Genomic DNA, 19726 nt, shown 5'->3' with positions numbered 1-19726 from the left:
GTATTCAGTTAACAGAACAACTATTTCATATAAGCTGCATCAGAGACAAATGCAGATGATAAAAACTACCATCCCCATGTATCTGTTCTATGCAACAAGAACCTGCTTTAAATTTCCATGCCAATTTATAGCCCCCATACCGTACTAGGCAAGGTTAGTGGCTATTGAAAATACCACCAGGACAGGGCTATCTAAAGACACATTTGGTAGTGTGCTAACTATGCAAAAAAAAGACACTGCACAGTTTAAAAACAAATCTTACACAGCCTTACATTTCAATGTTTTTCTTTAAAAGGAGTGAGTTTTGTACAGGGGGGGTTAAATGCTTTATAGACAAGAAAAAAAAACTGCACTAGAACCAACTTATTCATCATCATCATCTTCCTCTTCCTCCTCTTCCTTCTTTTTCTTGCTTTTTTCAGCCTTGACAACTCCCTTTTTTGCCATATCAGGCTTTCCTTTAGCTCAGTATGCAGCAATATCCTTTTCATAATTTTCCTTCAGCTGAGCAGCCTTCTTTTCATATGGCTGCTTGTCATTTGCTGCAGTGTTGCCCACATCTCTCCCAGTTTCTTTGCAACATTGCCAATGGATAGGCCGGGATATTCTCCTTTGATTTGGGGAAGATACTCAGAACAGAACAAGAAAAAGGCCAAAGGAGTCCTCTTAGGTGCATTGGGATCTGTGAACCTCTTTTTTATTTCCCCTTTAGGAAGGAGATAAGTTTTCATTTCTCTTTCATAACAGGCCTTGTCCACCTTTGCCATGTCTTCAAATTTTCCTTTCACTTTAGCAGACGTGGTCTTCCTCCTCTCTGAGCACTTAGAAAACTCTGAGAAGCTGACGGAAGCATCTGAGTGCTTCTTCCAGTGCTCCTTCCGACAAGTTTGCACAAAGATGAATATGATTCATTTTGCCTCTCAGCTTCTTAGGATCTCCTTTGCTCCTATTTAGCTATTTTTCCTCAGCAAGGCACAGAGTTGCCCAGTTCCTGTCCGGCTCTCACTTTCCCCGGCACTGTCTCTATGGAGCTCAATGTACTGCAATGGCTTTTTTTTTTTTTTAATAAGCAAAGTCTTAGTAATGGAATATAATGAGTTTTAGTGAAATTTCTCTCTATATATATTCTTACAGTGAAAGCCATACAACATAATTAAAATTCAGTTAAATATAACATGGGTAAAAAGCCTCACTCAAAAGAGTATATATTGTATAAATTCATTTATATAAAGTTTTAGAATGGGCAAAAATATCAAAACAGTGACTCCACTGGTAGGTTGGAATTAGGATCGACTTGGAAGAAGCATGCATTTGCTTTCTAGGATAATGGTAATATTTCATATATCAATACAGGATATTGTTATGCATGTAAGGTCATTTATTGAAAGTTAGATAATGCACGATTAAGATTTATGCATATTATCTTATCTTAAAAGAAAAAAAACATTGAGCTGTAATTCATGATACAAATGTTGTAATATTTAGGGGGAAATTTGTTGATCTCTGCAATTTACTTTGAAATGCATCCAAAAATAAGATGAACTGAGAGATGGGCATGTTAATTGTAGGATCCGAGTCGTGAGTATCTAAGTGTTCACTGCAAAACACTTCTCACTTTGTTGTATTTATGAAAGTTTTATGATAAAATGTTGGGGAAATATAGTGAAATAGATAAATAAAGTAAAAATTAGAGTTGCCAACTAAATACAAAACATATTAACAATTAAGAATAATATATCATGTAATTAGCATAAGAAACACTCAGACCATATAGCTCAGGAAATTATTGTTAATGCTTCATAGGATTAGTAGATGGGTTCTGATTGTTATAAATAATATGAAAACTATTATTATAATGAGAAAAATGTAAAGTAAAAAGATCTAAGATTTGTAGAAAATATCAGTTTTTTCACCACAGAAAATTTCCTCAAAAATAATATATAGAAAAGCAACTCTTTGGACTGGCTGGTTAGGTCAGTTGGCTACAGCACAGTATTATAACACTAAGATCAAGGGTTCCCTGTACCAGCCAGCCATCAAAAAAAAAAAAAAAAAAAGTAATTCTTTAAAGTACTGTGCAGAAGGGAAATAAAGCAAATGTAAAATTAACTTTTTAAACATAAAACCTGCCCCTCATCCCGTTCTTTTTAGAAGATAATGAGCACCTTTTTACTTTTTGTGGAAAGTATTCAGCAGATCTTTGAAATTTTTCAGTAACGTAGTGGGGTGGGTTTTCCAACACAGAATGTAATGTTGAACAAGGTACATTTTCAGGTTCCCAACTCGTAAGACTTCGTTGCAACTCATGGTTATCTCTTTCTCTAAATTGACTGTGTCATATTGTTTAGCAATTACATTTTTCATTTCATAAAATAATTAAAGCATCTGTTATAAATATTCTTCTTATGAATCTCTTCATATTCAACTTCTTTATCCCTCCAATAAACTAAATTTAGCTATGAAAATAACCAATTTTCATGCATATTTTTCCAATCTGTCTTTAAAATATTCATTGGGGTCTAAAGAGTACATCCCAACCCATTTAAAACAATTCAACTGAAGCTCTCCTCCAATGTGCTTGCCTTTCTTTTATAGCCCCTTTTCTTTCTAGTCCTTTGTAAGTCAGAACACCTTTATTCAGCTCTAACTTCTTTATGCATACTGGTCTTTATATATTAAAAAAAAAAGCAAAACAAACAAAAACACACAACACACAAAAAAACTACATCACGAGAATACAAATTTTGATGAACAGCAATCAGACATACTTGGAAACTGTTAAAAAACCTGATTAATGAGCGTTATTCCTTAAAATTATCTTTTAATGATCTTGGCTTGAGAAAGCTAGTAATTTATATTTTAAATATCTATCCTGAATTCTGATAAACAGATCCTACTAGAGAGCCAAAGGGCCCAGTGCTATTCAACATATGTTTAACTTAGATGATAATACATAAAACATGATAAAAATTTGTGGATGAAATAGTGTTAGTGATATTAGCTAGTGAATTAAATGAAACAATTAAGATTAAAAATATCTTTATCAAATAGAAAACTGATATGAAATCAGCAATAACATTATGCATATAAACCTGAAAGAATGTAATATTTTCTATTTGTAATAAAAGAATTAATTGGCCAATTTCAAAATTTATTAAACAAGTTGGAAATAGTTCATGTAAAAAAGTTATCTTAGTTATTATCACATTACAAGACAACAAAATTCACATGACCATGAAGGAGATAATATGAATCACTCCCTTCTGTATAACACCTTAACTGTGTGTCTGAGCCGCACACTTTAATAAGATTGCTAAAAAATTACACTAACTACTGCTGTCAGGTAGTTGATATAGAATGGTGAAAGGATTGTAAACTATATCATATAAATAAAGGTTATTGGAACGAGACTTGCTTAGTAAACAGAAAAAAAGATCTGGCAGATGAGGGAGAAGCATCACCACAGTCTGAATTTCTCATACTGCTGAATTTCATTATAATTCAATACAACAATAACTATTTCTCTGATTGTTTGACAACACATGCCACCTTGCTGTTCAAGTTGTCTGCGAATCATTGATCCCAACATCAAAGTGTAGATGGTTTTGAAGGGCTGTCATGTGAAAGAAAACTTCTGTTTTTATTCCAGAAGACTAAAGTAGAAAAAATATTTAGATGAATCAAAAAGACAGATTTTAACTTACATATCGAATTAATAGCTAACAATTTAATTTATTGTCAGTGCCATTTAAGGAGAGACTACATGCATGACTATCTTAAATCATCACATGATATAAAGTAGACTTTTGTTTAGAAGGGACGTGGTCTTCTTAGTACCCACCAGAGTTCAGCTATTAGTGTCCATTCCAAGTCTTAAAAATGTTAATAGTTTAATTTAATAAAGAAAAACAATTTGTCAAATGTTTTGTCTACATTAAAATACTTCATTGATCAAATTATTACTCTAATAGGCTTTTTGATAAATCATTAATCCATTGACTTCTCCTTTTCACTATCTTATGTTTCATCTGTATCTCATTCAGCATGTAGTCTGCATTACTAATACCTGGTGCATGGCATTCACTTACTCCAATTAGTCTATTGAATTAGACTTTGCAAAAGAAACTATACCCTCAAAAGTAACCTACAATGCTGGAATTCTTAGCATAAGCATCATTTTGAATGAGGTATTTCCCAAGTAATCATGACAAGATGCCTATTTGATCCATAAAGTAAAACACATAAATTAATTATTTATGGGTTAATACATCATCCTGCAGAAATTAGGGCCAGAGGAAGTTAAATTTGAGGAATTTAGAGTAGGATGCAGTACTTAGCAAGGCAGATTCAGGCATGGTGATGGGTTATGGGTCTCTCATTGGCTAAGGTGTTGTTAAAATTATATACCAAGTAGAGAAAATTGAGGCAAGCTTAGTTTGCTCCACAATGTGAAAATTACCAAAAATGGCAACATTTTTGTTGTTCATTTAACATGAGATCTACTCTTTTACTGAATTTTTAAGTGCACAATTCAGTATTGTTAACTATATGCACAATGTTGTACAGCAGATCTCTAGAACTTATTAATCTTGCATAACTGATGCTTCACATCCATTGAACACCAACTCCCTATTTCCTTCTCCCCCCAGTCCCTGACAACCACCATACTACCCTCTATTTCTACGAGTTTGACTATTTTAGATATATCATGTAAGCAGAATCATGAATCATTTGTCCTGTGTGTGGCTTGTTTTACTTAGCATGATGTCCTCCAGGCTTATCTATGTTATTGCATATGGCAGGATTTCCTTAGTTTTCAAGGTTGAATAACATTCCATTTTATGTATATACCACATTTTTTAAATCCATTCATCCACTGATGGACACATAGGTTGTTTTCATATCTTGTCTACTGTGAATAATGCTGCAATAAACATAGCATGCACATATCTCTTTGAGAGCCTAATTTTAACTTTTTGGGGTATACGCCAAAAAGCAGGACTGCTAGATCACATGGCAATTATATTTTAACTTTCAGGAGCCTTCATACTGTTTTCACCATTTTACATTCCTATCAGCATTGTACAAGTGTTCCAATTTCTCCACATTCTCACCAACATTTGTTTTATCTTTTGTTTTTTGAAATAAATCCATGTATATACAGTCAACTGATCTTCAACAAGGGTGCCAAGAATACACAATAGGGAATAGATAGTGTCTTCAACAAATGGTATTTGAAAAACTGGAATCCACAAGCAAAAGATTGAAATTGGACCCTTCTACAATTTGCAAAATCAACTCAAAATGGATTAAAGATTCAATTGTGAGATCTGAAACTGCAAAACTGCCGGAAGAAAACATAGGGAAAAAGCTTCCTAACACTAGTCTAGGCAATGCTGTCTTGGATATGACACCAAAAACACAAACAACGAAAGCAGAAAGAGTTAAGTGGGACTACATCAAACTAAAAAGGCTTCTGCACAGCATACGATCAACAGAGGGAAAAGGCAAACTATGGAATAGGAGAAAATACTTGCAAGCCACGAATCTGATAAGGGGTTAATATAAAATATATAAATAACTCCTACAACCCAATAACAAGCAAACAATGCAATTTAAAAGAGGGCAAAAGACTGAACAGACATTTGTCCAAAGAAGACCTAAAATGGACAACAGGTATTTGACAAGATGCTTGACATCAGTGATCATCAGTGAAATGCAAATCATAACCAGCAGATATCATATCACACCTGTTGCAATGTCCATTATCATAAAAAAAACTTTTTTAAAAAAATTAGGATTATTTTAGCCATTGCTATATAATGAAAATAATTTGGACATTTCCTCTTTCTAGTAATTTTCCCATCTGTAATTATTGCCATTACAGTTTGTTTTCTCTAGAACGTCAAAACTTGTGTATTAACATTTTGTCCATGTCACAACAGATTTGAAGACACTTGGAACAAAGGGAGCATAGCATAACAGTTAAGAGCATATGACCCAGACCCAGAATTTCCTTCAGTCAATATTTGCTAAATATCGCTTCTCTTACTCACGTTTTTACTAACAGATGACTAAATCATAATTAGAGGATAGAGTTTCTGAATATGTTGTCACTTGAGGGACATCAACTATATATTTGAAAATTTAAAAAAGCAAAGCCATGTTTTAAGGTCAGTTACCAAACAAGTGATTCTCATGACAAAAGTACTATATTCTTTTTACATAAAAATAAATATGATTGATAAGAATCAACATATTACTTCACCAAGGATTTTAGTTTTAAATTAGTTATAAATGACTGCTAAGCTGTATTAAGCATTTTTATACCAGGTACTATTCTGGGAACTTTATATGTTTTGACATAACATATATAATATGCAACATAACCAACATAACAAGGCATACATAAAACAAAACTATCATTAGCCTATGGTTAAAGAAAGAGGAAGTCACATGGTGAGTAAGTGAATGAGCAAGGATCTGAACACAAGCAGACTGTCTTCAAAGCCCTTGTCCCACATCCCAAACTACATAAAACAATACAGCTGCTTTTTAGGACATGGGCATCTGAAAACTAGAGCCGTATACTACAAAGTGAGACCTACATATTAACCCCTCAAAATATCCCATGAATGAAAGATTCTGTGGTCAAGCATATTTAGGATCTATCAGATTTTATTTCTTACACACCCTCTAAAAAGCCCTGAAGTAAAAACAAACGAAAACATAAACATAAAAATAACCTCTTAAAAAAAAAATTCTCAAACGTTAGTCAACAGAACACCTAGAATCGTAACTACCAAACTTCTGGAGATTTTAACACGCTTTCCAAGAATACACATTGGGCTTCTCATCTGAAAAGAATTGAGAAAATATTTTGGAGTGAAGTTAGAATGTCTGTCTTACAACCCTATAAGCAGAAACCTATGTAACCTATAAAAATTTTATTTGATGAGTAATTTATAATTTTGATGATCTCCAAGAAGAAAATTATCCTCATTCCAAACCTGAAAGGAAAATATTCCATCTCCTTTTTATAAGTGAGAAAATAATCTCAGAAAAATTAAGAGGTGCAATCATGATCCCACAGCCTGCACATCTGCTCATTCCTTCTATTATTGTAATAGAATACTTATGCTTCTTATTTATTTAATATGAAGGATTTTTTTTTTCTTTTCTATCCAAAACCTTCTTCTCCAGAAGTGTCAACATTTTAAAGTTGCTGTAGTTCACTCCCATTTGCTGCATAGGTGCCAATTCCTCTAATTAGTCTCACAAAACATGAAGTCTCAGTAGTCAAGTTGTCTTGGAATCATTGATCCCAAAACCAATGCATAAGTACTGCTGATCTTCAAATCAGTGATCAGAATGGCCTTCCTAATTATGGTTGTCCTCTTTCCTTTTTATCTGTATGACACAAACATTCTTAACAGACTTGAGTCATCTGCCCAGAAGCTGTTGTCAGTATTCATTAGAATTTCACATCCAAAAGATGTAAACAAGTCTCCCAGTTTCCATGTTTAGACCAAAAAGCCTTAGAAACAATTTATTCTTTCTCCTTGCTAAATTTAAAATTGTCTTTGCCATTTTATTTACTAGTTCACAACATTGCTTTTTTTTTAAAAGATAAATTAGAATCATTTTCTAAAATGCTAACCTTTTCCTATAAGTTTACTAATTTTATTTTCATCCCTCATCTGTACAACATGACACAGGCACTGAGTAATGTTGATAATGTGACAATGAAATTAATCTGCCAACAAGTTTGTAATACCGCTAAGTACAATATTGCAATATAATTTTCTGCCAAGTAATTAAATAAATACAAGTTCCAAGTAATTAGATATTTTAAAAAGTGAGCTGAAATGGTACAGACTTGTTTGTTTGTTATTTACCCAGATTTTGTTAATTATACATGGATATAACTAGGTAGGATAAAACTCAAAATTAGTGGCTTTTTAAAGAATGAGGTAACTGAAGTCTATATGCTTCTCAGATAGTCAGAGTTCTCCAGTTCAGTGGATTATCAGCATATTATTATTTTTTTCTCTTACTGCCTGACTTCTGGCCTTCTTAATGCTTCTTCACACCACTTAAAAGGATGAACAGAAAAGATATTAAAGTTAAATTAGTCTACTTATTAGTCAGTCAATGAGTCAGCAAGGACCTGCTGGGAGTCCATAGCATATAAATTACAGCAATTTTCTCTTTCATAATTTCTTAGTCAGAGGGATGCTCAATTTTGTTTTTTAACTATACTGCACTCATTTTGGTTTTTATTGATGTCAACTATATATATATTCCTTCCATTTCAGTGCATATTATTTATTATTAACTTTTATTTATATCACTATATTTGTTTATCTTTCTCCCCCCAAAATCCCATACTATGGAATTTTAAATATATTAATTTAAGTTCTATATAAAGATGGTGTCAGACTAACCCTTTATAATATCCCATGTTATTTTCTGTATAAACATTAATAAACTTATTTTTAAATAAAAACTGGAATCTAACAAACAAACAATAAAACACAGTCAGTAATTTACACAAGTATTGAAGGTCTTTCTGGTAGCTACTGCAACCAGAAATACTCTGATTTAAAAGACAATAACTGATACAGGCATTCTTCACTCTGGTGCACACAACCTTGTACAGCTGGGAAACCTATGGTAGGATATCTGTTCATTACCTTATACCCCTCCCCTTCACTCTGCTTGATCAAATATTTTTGAGGTTCTGTCTGCATGAACCAATTCCATGTCTCACTCATTTAGTGAAACATGAAGGGCTTTATCTTTATATATATTCAAAGATAACACAGTAGGGCTCAGTGGAATGCTTAGTTCCCTAAAATGAAAGACAAGAAGAGCTTAGGGCTTATATTTTTAAGCCATATAATTAAAGAATTTCCATCTGACTAAGAGCAACTGGGATAAAAACTACCCTTCATGTGGTCACATACCAGGCAGGAAACGGGGTATGAGAAAACCCTGTTTCAGTCAAGCAGAGTTACCATAGTTAACTAGACACTAGACACTGGAAAATACATAAGGATACCATCTTGAAGCCATCTTTCAACTTTTATTCTCAAAAAAAAAAAATTTTTTTTCTTCAACCACATAAACAGCAAATAAGATCAAGAAATGATTTCACAGCATATTTATTTACAAATGCCAAGTTTGGATGGAATCTACCTTGATGAAACATACTAAGCATATTACAAACAAACAAACATAACATTAGCCTATGAATAAAAAATAAAAACTCTCTTCTTTCTATTTCTAAATTTTCTTTATCTACTCTATAAGATCTATATCTGCAGATTATAAATAGTGGATCACTACCCTGAAAAATCAGCGGGAAAAATCCTTAGATGATTTTTAAAAACTCTCTGTTTTATGCCTTGAATAGTAAACAATATTTTTTTCTATTACTCAAGATCATGAGGTCTAAAAAGGAAAGTTTACAAGTTTAGGACAGTGTTTCTACAAGTAAATCTGCAGAAGTCTGATAAAGGGACACAAAAAATCAACTACATTGTATATTGATAAATTAGAATAAATAAAATAAATGGTGTAATCAAGCAGTCTGTGGGTAGATTTTTTGTTGGTTGTTTTTGAGCTGAAGTTATAAAATAACACTGGATATATAAATTTTAAATATAGGTTGCAATGTTTTATTCCTAAAGTTGAACCCCATAAGCATTACAGTGTTGGCTAACATTCACTCAATGGTAAGAAGTTCTTTAAATAAGATATTATTGTCAGGTGCCTCAGAAGAAGATACATGCCTGCTGAAACACATAGTAGTTTTTTTCTTTCTTTCGTTTTTCCAAAATACAAAAAAACAGGAAATTTTATATAAATATCCAGATATTCCATCTTTCTTGAAAAGTGAGACTATCTGGCAATGTCAATACTGGACCTGCCTTGCAACCAGGCAGCCCCCTGTTTGAGCTGACTGGCATGGTCCCTTAGATGAGTCACACACACTTTGTACTCACAACCCTCCCCCTACCCCCACATCTCTTACACTAGGCTTGTTTTGTTTTCCAAGACCCACCTAATTTGAATTTGCAGTCTTTGCTCTATTTTAGCACAATGTATTTTAATGACAAATGTCTATAAGCTACTTAAAACTGCAGTTTTTATTGTTTCTACCATATTGCCATGTATCTCCAATTTATAAAAATGGATCAGTGGTTTAAATGGCTTCCTGAGGCATAAACTCCTAAAGAATATTTAAGTTTCAAGTTCTGTTAAGCAAGAATTTCTTGGAATTTATTTTTATTTCCTACAATATTTGCTAAGAATGTGAAGCTAATTAATGCTGAAAGAAAGTGGACATGATATCTTTGACAAATTTTTGTAAAGAGAGCCAGCAAAGTAAAAAGTTGTTAAAAATTGCATGGCAACTTCAAAAAAAATAATAATTTTATTATCTTTTTATTTATACTTTAAATATGATTGGTTATACATATTTATAGGGTACAGAGTTGCCTGTCATCATTTGCGTACAATATGTGATGAATAAATCAGTATTATTAGCATGTTCATCAGTACATATTGTAATTATTCTTTGTGTCCATTTTCCAATTTCTCCCTAACCCTGCTTCCTCTCCCCTATTTCCACCTCTAGTGAACATAGATCTTTTTTCTCCTTCTGAAAGTTCAATGAATTATTGTGATTGCTCGTTTTTTCCTTCTTTCCTTCCTGCCTTCCTTACTTCCCACTTAGGAGTGACTCCTCTTTTCTGTGCCTGATTTATTTCACTTAACATAATTTTCTCCAAGCTCATTCAGGTTGCTGCAAATGGCAGAATTTCATTTTTTATGGCTTAGTATTCCATTTTGTATATATACCACATTTCCCTAGTCCAGTCATCCATCACTGGACATTTAAGTTGATTCCTTATCTTGACTATTTTAAATAGAGTGGTGATGAACATGGGAGTGCAAGTATCCCGTTGACATCATGATTTCCATTCACTTGGGCATATACCTGGTAGTGGGAATGCTACATCATATGAGATTCTATCTGTAGTTGTTTGAGAAACCGCCATACTGTTTTACTTAATGGCTGCACTAATTTACAGTCCCACCACAGTGCTGAAGAGTTTCCCCTTCCCTGCATCCTCGCCAGCATCTGTTGCTTTTTGATAATTGTCAATCTATCTGGGTTGAGGTGATATCTCAATGTGGCTTTGATTTGCATTTCCCTAATGATTAGTGATATTGAGCATTTTTTCATGTATCTGTTGGCCATTTGCATGTCTTCCTTTGAGAGATTTCTGTTCAGCTCCTTTGCTCATTTTTTAATTGGATTATTCAGGCTTTTTTACAGTTAAGTTGTTTGAGTTTCTTGTATATTCTGGATATTAATCCCTTATTGGATGTATAGTTTACCAATATTTTCTCCCATTCTGTAGGTTGTCTTTTCATTCAGTTGATTGTTTCCATTGCTTTGCAGAAACTTTTTAGTTTTATATAGTCCCATTTGTTTCTTTCTTCCTTTGTTCTTTGTGCCTTTTGTGTTTTATTCATAAAGTGTTTGCCCAGTCCTACTTCCTAAAATGTTTACCCTATGTTTTCCTGTAGGAGTTTCATAATTTCACGTATTATGCTTAAGTCATTAATCCATTTTGAGTTGACTTTGGTATATGGTGAGAGGTATGGGTCCAGTTTTATTCTTCTACATATGGATATCCAGTTTTCTCAGAACCATTTTCTAAGCAGGTTGTCCTTTCTCCAGTGTATGTTCTTGGTACCTTTGTCGAAGATCAGCTGGCACTAAGTACATAATTTGATTTCCGGGTTCTCTATTCTCTTCCATTGATCCATTTGTCTGTTTTCATGACTGTACTATGTTGTGTTGGCTATTATAGCTTTGTAGTGTAATTTGAAGTCAGGTGGTGTAACGCCTCCAGCTTCATTTATTTATTTATTTTTCTCAGGATTGCTTTGTCTGAATTTGTGAGAATGTATTTGTGTCTCGTTTGTGAGAATGGCCTCTGTGTCAATTTTTTGTAATACTTTGAAGAGAATTGTTATTAATTCCTCTTTAAAGGGTTGCTAGAAGTCAACAGTAAAGCCATCTGGTCCTGGGCTTTTCTTTGTGGTCGGACTGCTGATTACTGCTTCAATCTCATTGCTCATTATTGGTTTGCTCGGGTTTTCTGTTTTCTTAGTCCAGTCTTGATAGTTGGTATGTATCCAGAAATTTACCTATTTCCTCCAGATTTTCAAATCTGATGGCATATATTTATTCATAATAGTCTCTAATGATTCTTTTTATTTCTTTAGTATTAGTTTTAATTTCTCCTTTTTCATTTCTGATATTTGTTATTTGGGTCATTTCTCTTCTTTTTTAGTTAGTCTTGCTAATGGCTTGTCTGCTTTACTTCTCAAAAAAACACAACTTTTTGGTTCATTGATAATTTGTAACATATTTTTGGTCTCTATTTCATTTAGTTCTCCTCTGATCTTAATTATTTCTTTCTATCTACTAATTTTGAGATTGGACTGTTCTTGCTTTTCTAGTTATTTGAGGCTTAATATTTGGTTGTTTCTTTAAAATCTTTCTATTCTTTTGATGTAAGCATTTACTGCAGTAAACTTCCCTCTTGTACTGCTTTTCCAGTATCTCATAGGTTTTGATAAGTTATGCTTGTATTTTCATTCATTTCAAGGAATTTTTTGATTTCCTGCTTTATTTCTTCTTTGACCCATTGGTCATTTAGGAGCATGTTGTTTAATTTCCATTAATTTATATACTTCCCAAAATTTTGTTTGTTGTTAATTTTTAATGTTATTTCACTGTGGTCTGAAAATACACTTGACATAGTTTCGATATTTCTAAATTTGTTGAGACTTACTTTGTGGCCTAACATGTTGTCTATCCTGGAGAATGATACGTGCATGTGCTGATGAGAAGAATGTATATTCTGTCATTTTTTGAAATGTTCTGTATATGTCTGTCAAGTCCATTTGGTCTAAAGTGTCATTTAAGTCCAATATTTCTGTGCTAATTTTTTGTCTAGATGATCTGTCTAAAGCTGACAGTGATGGGAGAGTCCCCAATTATTACTGTGTTGGGGTCTATCTCTCCCCTTAGATCCAATTAACAGTTGCTTTACATATCTGGATGTGCCAATGTTGGGTGTGTATATATTTATGATTGGCATATCTACTTGTAGCATTGATCTTTTTATCATTATATTGTGTCTTCCTTTCTATATTTTTATAGTTCTTAGTTTTAAGTCTATTTTATCTAATATAAGTGTGGCAATTTCCTGTTGTTTGGGGTCTGGTATTGGAAAATTATGGTCTTCTTTTGGGAAAGTTAAGCTTCCCTGTTTTTTCATGTTTCTCATGTCTCTGTTTTGACATCTGGGCACCTGGAAGTGTAATTACTCTTTTTAATTCTAGGAGTGACTTTCAAATGGGGAGAATCTTTCTTGCAGAAGTATTCAATATCACAGTTAGGTTGAACATTTTAAGTTTGTAACTGGGTGAGTGTGGTAGTCAGTCTTCATGTGATTTCTTCAACAGTACTCAATCTTAGAGTTGTCTGTGGATATCTTTGTGGCCTAGGCAGTGGGATCCTTGCCATTTTCGTGTTGTGGTGTGTTTCTTGCTGGGGGGGGGGTGATCTGCTGTTGGGCAGTGAGCAGAAGTATACTGTTGTGGCAGGTCCTGGCAGCGCTGAATAGGGCCACTGGCTCAGTTGTTGAGCCTGTGGCAAGCCTGTGTGGATTCTGTGGGACCCAGTGGCTTTCTAGAAGTGTGCTATAGGGAGAAAAAGATACTACTCAATCAGATGTTGGTTTGGTAGTAGGCGTATGCAGCTGTTGCAGGGCCTGGAATCTATGAAGGTGGCCACCTGGTCAGCTGTACAGCCTGATGCAATCTTGCAAGGGTGCAAATGAGGCTGGCAACTCTGCAGAGGCCCACCTTGGGGCATTAGAGCCCCTACCTGGTCCACTACCAGCCTGGGAGCAGATATACACAGGGGCAATGGGTCCTTATAGCTCTACATAGGGCCAGTGGTTCAGCTGTTGACCCTGGAGCAAGCCTGAATGGATGCTACAGAACCCAGAAGCTTTCTGGAGGCCTGTTGTTGGGAGGAAAAGCTGCAACCCCATCAGCCATTGGTCCGGGAGTAGGTATATACAGCTGTCTCAGGGCCTGGAAGCTCTGTAAGGGTGAAGCCAGGCCCATAAGCACTGTAAGGGTGGCCTTTGGCATCAAAGCCCCTGTTTGGTCTACTGTTGGTGAGTAGGCTGGTGTATACTGTTGCAATAGGCCCTGGCCAATCTGCAGAGGGCCACTGGATCAGCTGTTCAGTCTAGAGCAAGCCTGAACAGATGCTGCATGACCCAGCAACTCCCTAAAGCAGAGAAGGGCTCTGGGAAGAGGAGGGACAACCATTGGTCTGGCTGGAGGCATAGGTACCAGTGGACTCAGCAGGACCAAGAATAGTGCAGGTCATGGTGACTTTTCCACTCTGCAAGACTGCCTGCTCGCCTAGGTGTCGGGGGTGCTGTGTGGGTTCAGATGCTGGGCTCCTGGTCATTCTGTCTATCCTAGGCTCCAGTAGAATGCAGGCAGGGTCTCCAGACAAGGGGAGTCAGTAGTCTTATCAGCTGTCAATGGATCAAAATATATGTATTATGTTATAACTATACAAACTAGTCTCTCTTGAACTATCAACTCCTGAAAATATACTTATCCTTATCTATAAGAGTAATATGAGGACTGGAGAAAAAGGAAGTCTCTCCAATTCCTTCAATGTCCCTATGGTCGTTTTTTTTTTTTTTTTTTTTTTTTTTGTCGTTTTTTCGTGACCGGCACTCAGCCAGTGAGTGCACCGGTCAGTCCTATATAGGATCCGAACCCGCGGCGGGAGCGTCACCGCGCTGCCAGCGCAGCACTCTACCAAGTGCGCCACGGGCTCGGCCCTATGGTCATTTTTATCACCACTAAAAGTACATGAAATCCTTTACCTGTCTTACAATAAACAGAATATGTGAATTAATTCACAAATAAATGATTGTCACTACTAATTGTAGATGAGAGAGACAAGATCCTAAGAACTCTAAAGATATTGTTTATTATAGATAAGGTAACATTTTTAGAGAGGAAGAATGCTAAAAAATGTCAGACCTGAGATTTAAACCTCAAATTCACCTGACACCAAACCTTGCCTTCCATTTAGGGGAGATATGTCTACCATTTAATCATATTCCATACATAACTACCTGATGCTTATACACTAATAGCAATGACATAATTAATGAATATTCACTTAGTGCAATGTACATTAAGTTATAATCTTAAAAAAAGAAGAAATGTAATTGGATTGAAGTATTTTCAAAAGATATACAACTAAACTAACACTTTAGAAAGTTTACATGAGGATTTCCAAGTTCTTGGTGGAACTGGTGAAAAAGAGCACAGAAACCAGACAGGCTGGCAAGTTGCTGCAAGAAACTGGAGAACAAAAGTAGCAAAGTCCTTGATAGATAACAGCATCACAGAAATAAGAGAAAACCCAGGAGATGAAGTCAGAAAAAAAGGGGGACTTATAACCCCAAGTCTGCTGAAGACACCATGTCTTTTTGCTTTAAGTGAAATGAATCTTCTATTCCACATTCTATAGAAGTACAAATCCTTTTCTGAGACTACTAACAATTCCTAGGAACCTGTATTATGTATGGACAGAGTGATTTAAATAAGCAGGAAGTAAAAATGGTACTCTAATATAAAACATTGGTCTTGTAAACAGTTACTATGATGCCAAATAAAATTAGAAACAATTTGTAGGATTACTGTTGAGCAAATCATTATTAATATCTTTTGTAACACAGAACATTGGATAAAGCAAGTAGCCTGCAAATCAGCTTTGGAAAAAGTATAATTTATACAAAGTCCAAGACTATTACAGGATACAAGCCAAAGGTGACTAGAGAGTTGGCAATGAAACCTGGCATCGGTTCATACTGGATCATTCAAGAAGGTATCTCCATCTCTTCACTAGAAGAATGAGGAATTATTATTAGGTCCATATTAATATTTCTTATAACACTGGTGAAAAGAGTAGGACCAGGAAAGTTGAATGCAAAAAAATAGTTTTCCACTGAATCACGATGTGGATTAAACATCGGCAGACCCTTATACACAATATTAAAAATTAATTTTACTATGCTAGGCTTCAAAACAATGTAGTCAGGCAAGAGAAAGAAATGAATGTCATCCACATTGGAAAAGACAAAGTCAAATCATCCCTGTTTGCAGATGACATGATCCTGTACATAGAAAAACCAAAAGACTACAAAAAATACCTCAGAGCTGATAACCAAATTCAGTAAATTTACAGGATACATCAATATACATCAATTATTAACATTTTTATGTTCCAACAACAAACTGAAAAAGAAACCAAGAAAGCAAGCCCATTTATAACAGCTATCGGAAAACGAGAACAAAAACAAAAACCTAAGAAAAAAATTTACCAAGAAGGTGAAAGATCTCTGCAATGAGAACTACAAAACACTGATGAAAGAAATTGAAGAGGACACAAAAAGATGGAAAGACATTCCATGCTCATAGATTGGAAGAATTAGTGTTGTGAAAATGTCCATATGACCTAAATTGTTCTACAGATTCAGTGCAATCCCCATCAAAACACCAATGGCATTCTTCACAGAAATAGAAAAAAAATTCCTAAAATTTATATGGAACAACTAAAGAACTGACTAGCCAAAACAATTCTGAGCAGAAATAATAAAGCTGGGGAATTACACTATCTGACTTTGTAGTATAACAAATTATACTACAAAGCTGTAGTAACCAAAACAGCATGGTACTGGCATAAAATAAATACAAACTGATCAGTGCAACAGAATGGAGAATCCAGAAATCAATCCATGTACTTACAACCAGCCGATCTTTGACTAAGGCACCAAGAATATGCACTGGGGAAAGGACAGTCTCTTCCATACATGGTGCTGGAGAAATGGATATCCATGTGTAGCAGAATGAAACTAGACCTGTACCTCTGTCCATATACCAAAATAAACTAAAATGGATTAAAGACTTAAATATAAGACATGAAATGATAAAACTCCTAAAAGAAAACATAAGGGAAAACTTCAGGATGGAGGAGCAGGAGAAGACATTAAGACTAAGACCTCAAAAGCATAGGCAACATAAGGAAAAATAAACAAATGGGATTTTATCAAACTAAAAAGCTTCTGCACAGCAGAGGACACAATCAACAAAGTGAAGAAACAACCTAAAGAATGGGAAAAAGTCTTTGCAAACCACACATCCAACAAGGGATTAATATCCAGAGTGTACAAGGAACTCAAACAATTTAACTCTAAAAAAAAATAATTCTCTCAAGGTCCATCCATGTTGTTGCAAATGGCAGTATTTCATTCTTTTTTATAGCTGAGTAGTATTCCATTGTGTAGATGTACCACATTTTCCATATCCACTCATCTGATGATGGGCATTTGGGCTGGTTCCAACTCTTGGCTATTATAAAGAGTGCTGCGATAAACATCATATTAAGTGAAACAAGTCAGGCACAGAAAGAGAAATACCACATGTTCTCACTTATTGGTGGGAGCTAAAAATTAATATATAAATTCACACACACACACACACACACACACACACACACACACACAAACCGGGGGGGGGGGAGAGAAGATATAACAACCACAATTATTTGAAGTTGATACGACAAGCAAACAGAAAGGACATTGTTGGGGGGAGGGGGGAGGGAAAAGGGAGGGAGGTCTTGGTGATGGGGAGCAATAATCAGCTACAATGTATATCGACAAAATAAAATTAAAAAAAAAAATTAAAAAAAATAATCCCATTAAAAAATGGGCAAATAAGCTAAACAGAAATTTCTCAAAGGAAGACATACAAATGGTCAACAGGTACATGGAAAAAATGGTCAACAGGTACATGGAAAAAATGTTCAACATCTTTAATCATCAGGTGAATGCAATTCAAAACCACTTTGAGATATCATCTTACCCCAGTTAGGCTGCCTATTATAAAAAAAGACAGAAAACAAAAAATGGTGGTGAAGATGTGGAGAAAGGAGAACACTTCTGTACTGTTGTTGGGACTGCAAATTATTATAGCCATTATGGAAAACAGTATGGAGGTTTCTCAAGCAACCGCAATTGACACTGTCATATGATTCAGCAAGTCCATTTCCAGGTTCATACCCAAAGGAATGAATATCATCATGTGAAGGGATAACTGTATTCCCATATTTACTGCAGCTCTATTTATAATACCCAAGAGTGGAAACCAACATAAATGTCCATCAATGGATGAGTGGATAAAAAAACATATATATATGTACACACAATGAAATACTATTCAGTCATAAAGAAAGAAATTCTGCCATTTGCAGCAACATGGATGAACTTGGAGAAAATTGTTATGTGAAATAACCCAGGCACAGAAAGAGAAATATCACATGTCCTCACTCATAAATGGGAGTTAAAAAATAAATAAATAGAAAGGAAAGAAGGAGGGAGGGTAAGAAGGAAGGAAGATAGTACAATGACAATAATCCATTAAATTTTCAGCAGGCGGGAACAGAACTGTGGTTACTAGAGGTGGGAAAGGGGGAAGGGTAGGGCAGTTAGTGAGAAATTGGTAAAGGGCCACAAAGAATGATTACACTTTGTAATGAGTCATATACTAATTGTACTGATTTGGTCATTACATATTGTACAGCGGTATTGATATTTAACTCTGTACCCAGAAATATGTATAATCAATTATGTTTCAATAAAAAAAGTTGCATACTCTTCTAGCAATAGAAAAAAAATAAACAATAAAATTAGGAACCAAAAAATAGAATTCAATAAAATAAAGATTAAAAAATAAAAGAGAGTTATAATATATTCACTATCCAAAAGAAAAATCGTGGGTCAGTGCTAATATCAGACAAATTGGACTTCAACATAAAAGACAATTATTTAGAATAAATAATTTTATTACCTAATGCCTATTTACCAAGAATAAATAAAAACCCAAATATATTTCTGAATGCATTATGACAAAGTAAATATAAAAGCACATATATAATACTACATTTTTATGAACAATGTATATGTCCACGTGTACAAATATGTTTAAATATTGAAAATTTTATTTATTTATTTTTCATTTTTTTTCTTATATTTTTATTTACACGTTGAAATTTAATGAAGGAAAACTGAAATTTAATGAAGGTAAATTGAAATTTAATGTGGAATACAGGTTTTCGAAAAGACATTAAACTTGATCTAGGTCATGAAACTTTAGATAGGGTTGTAATTTTAAAAAGGAGTAGGAAGGAAACATTAGTGAATGCCTACAACTGCTAGATAATTAATTTAATCACTATCATTTATTCCATGCACCCTTACTGTCATAATTGTGCAAAGTGCTCTTTACGGATGAGCTGCAACGATTTTCAAAACAATTTTTACTGTTTTACCTACGAGAAAACTGAGGTTTAGCTTGGATAGAATTATCTGTACTTCACACAGTCATCACAGCAGATCATCAGGGTGACTATTACTCAGAGAGTTCAAGCAATTTGGGCAAAGACATGGCGGGTGAATACAGGAGCCAAATCTCTTTCAGACCTTATTCACTGCTATTATGCTGTGTGGCATATATAAGCAATTGAGCATAA

General features: G+C 34.4%; 1 pseudogene; it reads right to left on the bottom strand.

The window, feature by feature from the left end:
- Window positions 1-318: 318 nt before the first annotated feature.
- The window catches only part of LOC134382706 (high mobility group protein B1-like), a 144920-nt pseudogene continuing 125512 nt past the window's right edge, over window positions 319-19726 (bottom strand).

The sequence above is a fragment of the Cynocephalus volans genome, chromosome 1, assembly GCF_027409185.1.
Source record: "Cynocephalus volans isolate mCynVol1 chromosome 1, mCynVol1.pri, whole genome shotgun sequence".
Taxonomy (NCBI): domain Eukaryota; kingdom Metazoa; phylum Chordata; class Mammalia; order Dermoptera; family Cynocephalidae; genus Cynocephalus; species Cynocephalus volans.
Note: the sequence above shows the minus strand (reverse complement) of the source record. Positions and strands in the feature narration are given on the sequence as shown.